Genomic DNA, 12,498 nt, shown 5'->3' on the forward strand with positions numbered 1-12,498 from the left:
CCATGCTTGACGGTAGGGATGGTGTTCCTGGGATTCCTTTACTCCTCCAAACCTATTGCTGGGTATTGTGGCCAAACAGCTCAATTTTTGTTTCATCTGACCACAGAACTTTGCTCCAGAAGGACTTATTTCTGTCCATGTGATGTCAGATGAAACAAAAATTGAGCGGTTTGGCCACAGTACCCAGCAATATGTTTGGAGGAGAATTTTGTTAAGAGGAGTGGTCAAAAATTCAACCAGAAGCTTGCCAGAAGCTTGTGGATGGCTACCAAAAGCGCCTTATTGCAGTGAAACTTGCCAAGGGACATGTAACCAAATATTAACATTTCTGTATGTATACTTTTGACCCAGCAGATTTGGTCACATTTTCAGTGGACCCATAATAAATTCATAAAAGAACTAAACTTCATGAATGTTTTTGTGACCAACAAGTATGTGCTCCAATCACTCTATCACAAAAAATTAAGAGTTGTAGAAATTATTAGAAACTCAAGACAGCCATGACATTATGTTCTTTACAAGTGTATGTCAACTTTTGACCACGACTGTAAGTGTTATAGTGAAGGCAACACATGATGTAAGTGTCTATATTAGCTATAGTAGCCTATTTTCAAAATCTGACGCAGTTCTTTGTTGACAGAAATGTTGAAATGTAATATTTATTCTACACATTTTTACAACATTGGAAAGCAATAATAAAACTGAGGCCTATCACAGGGTGATATAACTCCTGGAAATGACTGGCTTAGAATGACTAAAGGTATAGATGTGTGTGTCCAAGTTAAAGGAAACGGCAGGCTATCTTCTTCTAATAGATGTATTACAATCTTTGCAAGCTGGGTAACGTTTGCTGTGGTCTGGAACGACACGGCACACAAACAACGATCATAATGGCAGCCAATATTTAAAGTGAAAGTTAAAGTACCGCTGATAGTCACACACACACTAGGTGTAGTGAAATTAACCTCTGCATTTGACCCATCACCTTGTTCCACTCCCTGGGAGGTGAGGGGAGCAGTGAGGAGCAGGGGTGGTCGCGCTCAGGAATCATTTTGGTGATTTAACCCCCAATTCCAACCCTTGATGCTGAGTGCCAAGCAGGGAGGTAATGGGTCCCATTTTTATAGTCTTTGGTATGACTCGGCCGGGGTTTGAACTCACAACCTACCGAGCTCAGGGCGAACACTCTTACATTACATAAAGATAATGTGTCATGAGACATGTAAACATAAATTAAATACACAGAGGACATAAGTAAAGGAAATTACACTACCGTTCAAAAGTTTGGGGTCACCCAAACAATTTTGTGGAATAGCCTTCATTTCTACGGGGACGGCGTGGCGAAGTTGGTAGAGTGGCCGTGCCAGCAATCGGAGGGTTGCTGGTTACTGGGGTTCAATCCCCACCTTCTACCATCCTAGTCACGTCCGTTGTGTCCTTGGGCAAGACACTTCACCCTTGCTCCTGATGGCTGCTGGTTAGCGCCTTGCATGGCAGCTCCCTCCATCAGTGTGTGAATGTGTGTGTGAATGGGTGAATGTGGAAATAGTGTCAAAGCGCTTTGAGTACCTTGAAGGTAGAAAAGCGCTATACAAGTATAACCCATTTATCATTACTTATTATTCTAAGAACAAGAATAGACTGTCGAGTTTCAGATAAAAGTTCTCCTTTTCTGGCCATTTTGAGCGTTTAATTGACCCCACAAATGTGATGCTCCAGAAACTCAATCTGCTCAAAGGAAGGTCAGTTTTGTAGCTTCTGTAACGAGCTAAACTGTTTTCAGATGTGTGAACATGATTGCACAAGGGTTTTCTAAATGCCACATTTATGAATGTGGATTAACCATGACTAATCACACTTTGAATTGAGGTTTAATCCCAGATTGTTACTCGCTTGCATAATTTAAATTAGATTAAAAAGAGCCCGATATTTGGACACAATGCAATTTCATTGTTAGAATGCCTTGCAGGAAGATGTTTAAATGTTTTACTTGAATGCACGTCATTTGTTTGCTCAACATTTGTATCTAAAATGAAGTTCGAGTCTCCTCATTAAGTTAAGTTAAAGTTAAAAAAAACATTTTTTTTTTTTAAAAGTCCAATGCTCATTTGTTTTCGTTTTTTATTCTCCTTTTTTTTTTTTCAAAGTCCAATGCTCATTTGTTTTCATTTTTTTATCATCCATTGTTTTCATTTTGATAGCCTTCTGAGCCAATGAGCAAACACATTGTACCATTAGAACACTGGAGTGATAGTTGCTGGAAATGGGCCTCTATACACCTATGTAGATATTGCACCAAAAACCAGACATTTGCAGCTAGAATAGTCATTTACCACATTAGCAATGTATAGAGTGTATTTCTTTAAAGTTAAGACTAGTTTAAAGTTATCTTCATTGAAAAGTACAGTGCTTTTCCTTCAAAAATAAGGACATTTCAATGTGACCCCAAACTTTTGAACGGTAGTGTAAATGAGCTTAAATATACCTACAAAGGAGGCATAATGATGCAATATGTACAAACAGCTAGCGTAATTAGCTTGCAGCCATGCAGTGACCAAATATGCCTGATTAGCACTCCACAAAAGTCAATAACATCAACAAAGCTCACTTTGGTGCATTCACGCACAGAATCAAATGTTTGGTGGACAAAACGAGACAAAGAAGGAGTGGAATAAAACACGCTTTTCTGTGGCAGCTTCCAAGAAAGTTGTACATGCAAACAAACAACGGTGAGTTGGAGAACTGCCGAAGTTAGTGGGACAAAACAACGCCCGTCAAATACTCTCATCAGTGAAGCATGTTTGATATAAACAGTGGGATTTCTAACAATTAGGAATGTTTGTATCATGTTTGTCCTCCTACAGAAATCATATTAAAACCAAAAATATATTTATCCCTCATCTTTTTGCATTTTCATACATTTTTGGAAAAGCTCAAGGGAGCCACTAGGTCGGCGCTAAAGAGGTGCACATGTGATATCTCTGCATGCCCCACTGTAAACCTTCAAGGTGTATCATATAACAAGCTTACAAAGAGACATCTGCTCACAATTGCCACCCTCAGGTGCAGCTACGTATTCATGAGTCTTTTACCTGCTCACTACACATCATACCGCAGCATACCAAACCAAATTCCTGGCTTCAGTTGCACCTTTTCGCTCACTCATCCAGACAAAGAGCCATTCAATGCCAAATGATTTTTTTCTGGGGGGGGGTTGGACTCCAAAATTGGCATTCCTGGTTGATAACTCCCGAGGAGGCCGCGATGGCCGACATGCCTCAGCCTGTGCTGGGTGATGACTGACGTATTAAAACATGGAAGATATCCAACGAACCCCAGATACCTGCCATAAAAGTATTATTTTTCCTTGAGGAAAGAAAAGAACCTGCAGGTTTGCTGCACATTCCACTCGCCTGTTGACAGGTAAAAAAAAAAAAAAATGCAGCAAAGATAAACACTTGAGGGAGATGTGTATGTTTTAGTGCCAAGTGCGGAAAACTGTTAGACTTCAAAAGAGGAAAGCACTTATTAAAAATAATTACCTGCACTGTACAATTGGTAAAACAACATAGCAAAAAATGCTAGTAGGAAATGACAAGAATGTGTTATTTTATATATACAGTATACCAAGGCTGTCCAAAATCAGAGATATTTTATGTGATTATTTACAAACAATACCACATTAATCATGTATAATCACAGATTAATCACGCAATTTAGTTTAATGCACGGGTTGTAAAATGATCAGTAATCAGATCAATGCAAAGATGAATGAAGAAACCTACTCAGTGGCCTATTGGTTAGAGTTCAAACCCCGGGTCATACCAAAGACTATACAAATGGGACCCATTACCTCCCTGCTTGGCACTCAGCATCAAGGGTTAGAATTGGGGGTAAAATCTCCAAAAATGATTCCCGGGCGCGGCCACCACTGCTGCTCACTGCTCCCATCACCTCCCAGGGGGTGGAACAAGGGGATGGGTCAAATGCAGAGGACAAATTTCACCTAGTGTGTGTGTGACAATTGATTGATTGATTGATTCTTTGATTCTGATCTCTCTCTCTCGCTCTCTCTCTCTCTCTCTCTCTCTCTCTCTCTCTCTCTCTCTCTCTCTCTATGTCCACTACTTGCTGTCCATATCCTACCCCCCCCCCCCCCCCCCCGCCCCCTCCACACCCCTGATTGTAAATAATGTAAATAATTCAATGTGATTATCTTGTGTGATGACTGTATTATAATGATAGTATATATCTGATAGTATATATCTGTATCATGAATCAATTTAAGTGGACCCCGACTTAAACAAGTTGAAAAACTTATTCGGGTGTTACCATTTAGTGGTCAATTGTACGGAATATGTACTTCACTGTGCAACCTACTAATAAAAGTCTCAATCAATCAATCAATCAATCAATCAATCAATCAATTGATTGATATATTTTGATTTCAAATATGCAAAAAAACAAGAGCAAGCCTGATCCAATACAGTGCTATAGCCTTAACAGCCATTATAACAAAATGAAAACAATATAGAATAAAAAACGAAAACAAATGAGCATTGGACTTTTTAAAAAAAACTATGTTTTTTTAACTTTAACTTAACTTAATGAGGAGACTCAAACTTCATTTTAGATACAAATGTTGAGCAAACAAATGACGTGCATTCAAGTAAAACATTCAAACATCTTCCTGCAAGGCATTCTAACAATGAAATTGCATTGTGTCCAAATATTGGGCTCTTTTTTTTAATCTAATTTAAATTATGCAAGCGAGTAGCAATCTGGGATTAATCACGATAAACATCAATTCAAAGTGTGATTAGTCATGATTAATCCCCATTCATAAATGTGATTATTTTAAAAAATATATATATATTTGGCAACACTAATTTAGAAACACAATGACAAGGATTACACTTTTAAAAAGTTATTAAAAGGGACAAAAATGTTTCTGGGGTCAAAATGTTACATTTGCATCTATTTCAATAAATGCAAATAAAAGAAGTGTCATATCCCTCGTCCTTTTTAAAATTAAAAAAACAAACATTCTCTACGCACATGTTCATGAGTACAGTGACTCACTACACTGATGCTACAGTCCTAACAACTTGTTGGAGCGTTACCACCAGTCAAGCGGGACAAAGAACCCTGCAAGTCCGCACTGAGGGAATAACAGATGTTTGCCATTGACTTCTACATTTTTGTTTCACGGAGCCTCGTATGTGCTCTCCCTAAACAAAGATAGCATCTTACCCCGTAGAGATAAGTGGACTCGGGCTGCAGGTGAGAGGTTTGTTGCAGCAGTAGTCCTGGCTGGTCCACTCCTGCAGCTCACCTGTACTCCTGGTGGGTCAGACTGCGAGGCAGCGGCGTAGTGGACTGCCCCCTTTTTTTCGGTTTCCTATATGACTCTGCACACACCTCCCTCCCCCCGTCAGCCCCCCCCCCCTCCACTCATGAAACAGACGATGGATGGGGCGGGGTGGTGGGTCAGCTGGAACACAGAGAGCTCTTTGTCTGGGATCTTTTTCATATGGTTTCCTTCAAGCTTGCATACTGAACACATTAGGCTATAATATACTTTCATATTCGACACGAGGATGCTGAGCAGCTTGCAGGCCCCGCTCTTTATCCCCCCCCCCCCCATCCCCCTGTTTTCAATTCTTGACCCACTTTCCCGCCAGACTAATCCAAACCGAAACAAAAACATGCCAAATGTAAACAAAAGTTTCTGCAAAAAGATTGTTTATGCTTGCTGTTCTTGTCATTCAATCCATCTACTCCACACCAGCAGCCACTTTAAAACACAAAACATGACCTTATTTGGAAAAAAAAAATTGGTATATGCAAGGTTTGCACAGTATTCTGCAGCCATTGTGCAGTAGTACTACTCCAAAGTAGGGTTGTACGGTATACGGGTATTAGTATAGTACCGCGATACTAATGAATCCTATTCGGTACTATACTGCCTCTGAAAAGTACCGGTCCAACACCCCACGGCCCCCCGTCGTCGTCACGTCATGTCATTGCTGGTTTACAAGCAGAGGAGCATTTTGGGCAGCGCACAATCACAGAGTACTTACAAGCAGACACAGTGTGTAGACAGAAAAGGGAGAATGGACGCATTTTGGCTTAAAAACTAATAATAAAGGTGAAGTTATAACACTGAAACGCCCTCAGGAAGAGGTGCTTTAAGACATGGCTAGCTAGCTTGCGGCTAAAGTCCATTGGCTGTCTACAGTGTTCGAACTACTTTTAAAACACTAATCCTGGCCTCCATGGCGACAAATAAAGTAAGTTTCTTACAAGTATCTTCCCTGCAGGACGAGGAATAGCTAAACATGCTTCACTACACACCGTAGCTCACCGGCGCCACAATGTAAACAAATGCCATTGTTGGACCTACAGCTAACATCCACTGTAATGATACCAAGTACAAGAGCGTATCTAGTCGATATGATTACATCGATATCTTTTGGCATCACAACATCTTCCTTCGTTTAAAAAAATATAAATATTATGTTTATAAACTCAGGAAATATGTCCCTGGACACATGAGGACTTTGAATATGACCAATGTACGATCCTGTAACTACTTGGTATCGGATTGATACCCAAATTTGTGGTGTCGTCCAAAACTAATGTAAAGCATCCAAACAACAGAAGAATAAGTGATTACTACATTTTAACAGAAGTGTAGATAGAACATGTTAAAAGAGAAAGTAAGCAGATATTAACAGTAAATGAACAAGTAGATTAATAATTCATTTTTCTAACACTTGTCCTTAATAATGTTGACAAAATTATAGGTAGATAAATGACCCAATATGTTACTGCATACACTACCGTTCAAAAGTTTGGGGTCACCCAAAAAATTTTGTGGAATAGCCTTCATTTCTAAGAACAAGAATAGACTGTCGAGTTTCAGATGAAAGTTCTCTTTTTCTGGCCATTTTGAGCGTTTAATTGACCCAACAAATGTGATGCTCCGGAAACTCAATCTGCTTATAGGAAGGTCAGTTTTGTAGCTTCTGTAACGAGCTAAACTGTTTTCAGATGTGTGAACATGATTGCACAAGGGTTTTCTAATCATCAATTAGCCTTCTGAGCCAATGAGCAAACACATTGTACCATTAGAACACTGGAGTGATAGTTGCTGGAAATGGGCCTCTATACACCTATGTAGATATTGCACCAAAAACCAGACATTTGCAGCTACAATAGTCATTTACCACATTAGCAATGTATAGAGTGTATTTCTTTAAAGTTATCTTAATTGAAAAGTACAGTGCTTTTCCTTCAAAAATAAGGACATTTCAATGTGACCCCAAACTTTTGAACGGTAGTGTATGTCAGCAGCTAAATTAGGAGCCTTTGTTTGTTTACTTACTAATAAAAGACAAGTTGTCTTGTATGTTCACTATTTTGTTTAAGGACAAACTTGCAATAAGAAACATGTTTAATGTACTCTAAGATTTTTTGTTCAAATAAAGCCAATAATGCAATTTTTTGTGGTATCCTTTATTTAGAAAAGTATCAAAAAGTACCGAAAAGTATCAAAATACATTTTGGTACCGGTACCAAATTATTGGTATCGGGACAACACTACGCCAAACCTTTTGTTTAGCGTTAGCTCCCGGAGTCATCACTCTGCCTAAATGAGCGAATGTCTTATCAATTTGGTCAAAGAGAAACCTAATACATGGCGACACACATCCTTTAGTACCTAAACAGCCATTTCAAAGAGCATATATGTCTCGAATTGGATCAAAGGGCGCCATATGATGGAAACGTAGCAAGTAACTAGTGCGTGAAATTCTGAGTCGGATTAGTTTATTTATGCTAGCCCAAAAACAGGCAGGGATAATTCCGAGCAGACGTTGTGTGTAGTTGTCATGAAGTACACACACACACACATTCTCTGCACGTCATCTAGACAATAACTCACAGATGTTTATAGTCTAATTCAACCTTAATTCATTGAATGGACATGGAAGACTCATTGCACACCACAAAGAAAAACTGTATGTAGAACTGAATGAACAAGTATATCAAATGTAAACATGATCATCTTCCCGGAGGAGGATTACAGTTGCTGAGTGAGTTGTCAGAGTGAACATTTTCCAGGCCTGGGATGGATGAATGATTACATGTTTGAAGAACTCAATTGTCATATGCGCTGAGATCCATCCATTTTGTAACGTTGTTCCCTCTTGGGGTCGTGGGGGGAGCTGGGGCCTATCCTATACCTCATCGCGGGGCCAACACAGATAGAAGAAAAAGCAAGGCTAGCAACACTCGTGTCCTTCTAATCATTTTAATATAAACTGCACAGGCGCTACCAAACACAGATGTCACGAGGTTTCGACAAGGTCTTCGTCAGTGTGCACATTTTTTAACGGGAGGTGATGCACTTAAATAGTCACAGCTGTGGTCAATCAATTGATATAATAAATCAAGAACAACTTTAAAAATGAAAGTGCACAAATAATAGGCAAAATGGAAAATTGTTCAAAATAAATCAAAGACTCAGTACAGTATCATAGGTAAATAAATAAAGCAATATTTTATATATATATATATATATATATATATATATATATATATATATATATATATATATATATATATATATATATATATATATATATATGTAAGTTTTTTTTATTGCTTTATTTATTTTTTTAAATACTGCATCATATTATTTATAGTGCTGTCAAATAACTATTTTTTTCAGTCAGATTTGGATTCATTGTGATAATTAGAGGTTATGATAGCCTGATATTTGAACACAAACTGAATTTTATTGCCAGAATATCATCCAGGAATCTTTTTTAAATGTTTGCCTTGAATGCACGTAATTTATTTCCTCAAAACCTGTTAACAGATGTATCTAAAGTCCAGTCAGGGAGTATTTTGAAGTGAAATTTACCAGAGAGCACATTAGTATGAGGGGCCGTTAGGGACATTCTTCAGAATTACCTCTTACATACACTACTGAAATGCTCTCACAGAAACAACTGAAATGTTTTTCTCTCACACACACACTACTGAAACACTCTTATACACACTACTGAAACACTCGTATACACAGTGTGTATACGAGTGTTTCAGTAGTGTGTGTGAGAAAAAGATTTCAGTTGTTTATGTGAGAGCATTTCAGTAGTGTGTATAAGAGTGTTTCAGTAGTGTGTTTAAGAGTGTTTCAGTAGTGTGTGTGTGAGAAAAAAATGGCAGTTGTTTATGTGACAGCATTTCAGTAGTGTGTATAAGTGTGTATAACAGTGGTACTGTTTTTCCATTTACTGCAAAATGTTGTAAAAAAATATATATATATATATATATTTTACAGTAAAATTTTGTAAATGTTAAGTTTTTACTGATTAAGTCTACTTAAAACAATATAAATAATAATGAAATCCTGAGGCAAATTCATACATTATTCGCTGTCTCTGATGGCAGCCATAACTGCCATGTGGCCCTCAATGAAAATGAGTTTGACATCCCTGCTTTAGACGTTCTGGGTTTTCATGACATTATGAAAAAAACATCCTCCTTCCTCATTGGACGTGATACCATCTCTGATCTGCCCCTAACTAGACGAGCTTGCCCCATTTTTACGGCCACAACTGCACCGAGTACACCTTTGCCAAGACAAAAAAAAGAAGCCAATAGCTACAGACATGGTAGCTGTAAGTCTGATCATTGTGTTCTTCTTCAGCAGATAGGCTGAGCAAGCATGTTCAAATATTACTGCTAGAGTATGCTAGTACATAGTTATAACTAGGGTTGGGTACCGAATTCAGGTTGATTGGCAACACTAAATTGGCCCTAGTGTGTGAATGTGAGTGTGAATGTTGTCTGTCTATCTGTGTTGGCCCTGTGATGAGGTGGCGACTTGTCCAGGGTGTACCCCGCCTTCCGCCCGAATGCAGCTGAGATAGGCTCCAGCACCCCCCGCGACCTCGAAAGGGACAAGCGGTAGAAAATGTATGGATGGATGGATGGATGGGTACAGAATCCTGTACTTTTATAGGCACCAACTGAATTATTTCACTACTACCGGGTATTGATTCAAATCAAATCAAACTATGCCATATTTCAATATTTTGCTTATGATGTCACTTCTGGTTGCAGACTAAACACCGGCTCAAACACTTGGCGGGGAACAAAGCACTAGAGCAGCATTCGGAGCAGACTCAGCAAAACTGCTTCTAGCTATTGTTACACATTTTTCATGCCAACAAACCAACGCTCTCAGAAGTACAGTAAGGCTCCACTTTTTAAAATTATAATTTACATTGGCTTTGCCATAAAGATGTTACTGATTAGCATTAGCAATTCTACATGGGGCAGCACGGTGGAACAGGGGTTGGTGCATGTGCCTCACAATACAAAGGTCCTGGGTTCCATCCTGGACTCGGGGTCTTTCTGTGTGGAGTTTGCATGTTCGCGAGTTTGCGTGGGTTCCCTCCGGGCATTACGGCTTCCTACCACCTCCAAAAACATGCACCTGGAGATAGGTTGATTGGCCACACTAAGTTGGCCCTAGAGAATGAATGTGCGTGTGAATATTGTCTGTCTATCTGTGTTGGCCCTGCGATGAGGTGGCGACTTGTCCAGGGTGTACCCCCGCCTTCCGCCCGTGTACAGCTGAGATAGGCTGAGATAGCACCCCCCCCCCCCCCCATAAGGGACAAGCGGTAGAAAATGGATGAATGGATGGAATTTTGCATGGAGATTTCAACAGCTCCAAATTTGGTAATGAAATCCACAACTAAGATGCAAGTTACAATCAAACAGCTGGTGTGTAATAAGTACAATACTCACAGTCCAAAAAACACCTTGTAGGTCTCAATAAAAGACAAGAGTGGCACATTCAACTTAATGGCAAAGACTACTCTGTACGACTAGGCAACACACCAAAGCCTATACCAGTGGTTCTTAACCTGGGTTCGATCGAACCCTAGGGGTTCGGTGAGTCGGCCTCAGGGGTTCGGCGGAGGTCAAAACACACCCGACTCATCGTGTAAATAAAAACTTCTCCCTATCGGCGTGTTACGGATGCGGCAACAGCAGAAGTCAGACTGATTTGCAGGTGTGTAATTTGTTGTGAGTTTATGCACTGTGTTGATTTTGTTATTTGAACAAGGTGATGTTCATGCACGGTTCATTTTGTGCACCAGTAAAAAAAACATGGTAACACTTTAGTATGGGGAACATAGTCACCATTAATTAGTTGATTATTAACATGCAAATTAGTAACGTATTGGCTCTTAACTAGTCATTATTAAGTACTTATTAATGCCTTATTCGGCATGGCCTTATTATAACCTTAACCCTCTAACCCTGACCCTCTAACCCTAACCAAATAACTCTAAATTAAGTCTTTGTTACTTAGAATATGTTCCCCATACTAAAGTGTTACCAAAAACATTTAACTTTATCTTGAATTTGAAAAAAAAAACATTTTATTTTTCACTAAAGAAGGATTTGGTGAATGCACATATGAAACAGGTGGGGTTCGGTACCTCCAACAAGGTTAAGAACCACTGGCCTATACACTACTGCCATCTAACGTCTAGGAATTGCAACTGAAACGAGTGTAATTATGACTTTATGGGTAATGTTTCATGTTTAGAAGGCTCTAATAATGTTAAAAAAACATATTTAGAAGGTTGTAAACAGGTTTTCTTTTTCTTTTTTTTTGCTTTAAAACCTCTAAAGGCCTTTGTGGCCACATGCGTGGACAGCACCTTTTAGCTCTTATTTCCAAAGTTGTGTACACTACTGAATTGGGGTCTTATGCCGACATATGGACACTTACACTGCTATCTGGTGGTGTCAGAAGAGTATAACATACAATGGAATTTGGAAAAAAAAAAGTGTAAAAATAAAAATTTGCATGTCACTACACATGACGTCCACGTTTGTGTACTTATGGACTAAGTACATCATATCAACAGATGATTTTTAGTTTTTAATCTAATTAGGGTCCATTAAGCCCAAATAGCAAAGAGAAATAAAAAAAAGCATGTAAACAAACAGCTTGGGCCTTAAGAGGTTTTTAACTATGAAAATATTTGATTTATTATTAATGATTCTACTTCCCGGAAATGCGTTTATCACAGTCAGGCCCGGAACCTGTTAGCAGCGATAAATGACTCTAATTATTAGAGAATACATATTTTTTTGGGATTATGCACATTGATCTAGTATAGCAATGCTTGGTAAGAAGATATTTTTGTCACACAGGTATTGGTGCCCAGCCTGAGCGAACCATGTTGTCATAAAGGATCATGCTGGTGATGTCCCACTTCTTACTGATCTCTTGTAGGAAACCACTCGGATGTTGATAGTGGATGGATGATTAACAAACCTGGAGGTTTATGGTGAAGTTTAAGTCACGTGCTGGAAAAGTTTCGCAAAAGCCACTGCTTTGGAGAAAAAAAACTGTGCTAATTACCCTTCAGCTGTTGCATAAGCCAACCTTAAAGT

At 39.0% G+C, this 12,498-nt stretch overlaps 2 protein-coding genes across 4 annotated transcripts in view; one reads left to right on the forward strand and one right to left on the reverse strand.

Annotated features, from left to right (window-relative positions):
- Positions 1-12,498, reverse strand: part of LOC133649014 (synaptopodin) — a 56,010-nt gene that overhangs the window by 31,739 nt on the left and 11,773 nt on the right. The window contains exon 1 of one of the 2 annotated variants that reach the window (XM_062045676.1): positions 5,254-5,368. The exons of the other annotated variant lie outside the window; for it this stretch is intronic. The gene's annotated coding sequence lies outside the window, so the exon portion shown is untranslated. Of the gene's footprint in view, positions 1-5,253; positions 5,369-12,498 lie in introns of those variants that run through there. 2 annotated transcript variants of the gene reach the window in all.
- gpx3 (glutathione peroxidase 3) overlaps positions 1-12,498 on the forward strand; it is a 201,658-nt gene that overhangs the window by 17,730 nt on the left and 171,430 nt on the right. The gene's annotated exons all lie outside the window — the stretch shown is intronic.

This window comes from Entelurus aequoreus, linkage group LG04, assembly GCF_033978785.1.
Source record: "Entelurus aequoreus isolate RoL-2023_Sb linkage group LG04, RoL_Eaeq_v1.1, whole genome shotgun sequence".
NCBI classification, from domain to species: domain Eukaryota; kingdom Metazoa; phylum Chordata; class Actinopteri; order Syngnathiformes; family Syngnathidae; genus Entelurus; species Entelurus aequoreus.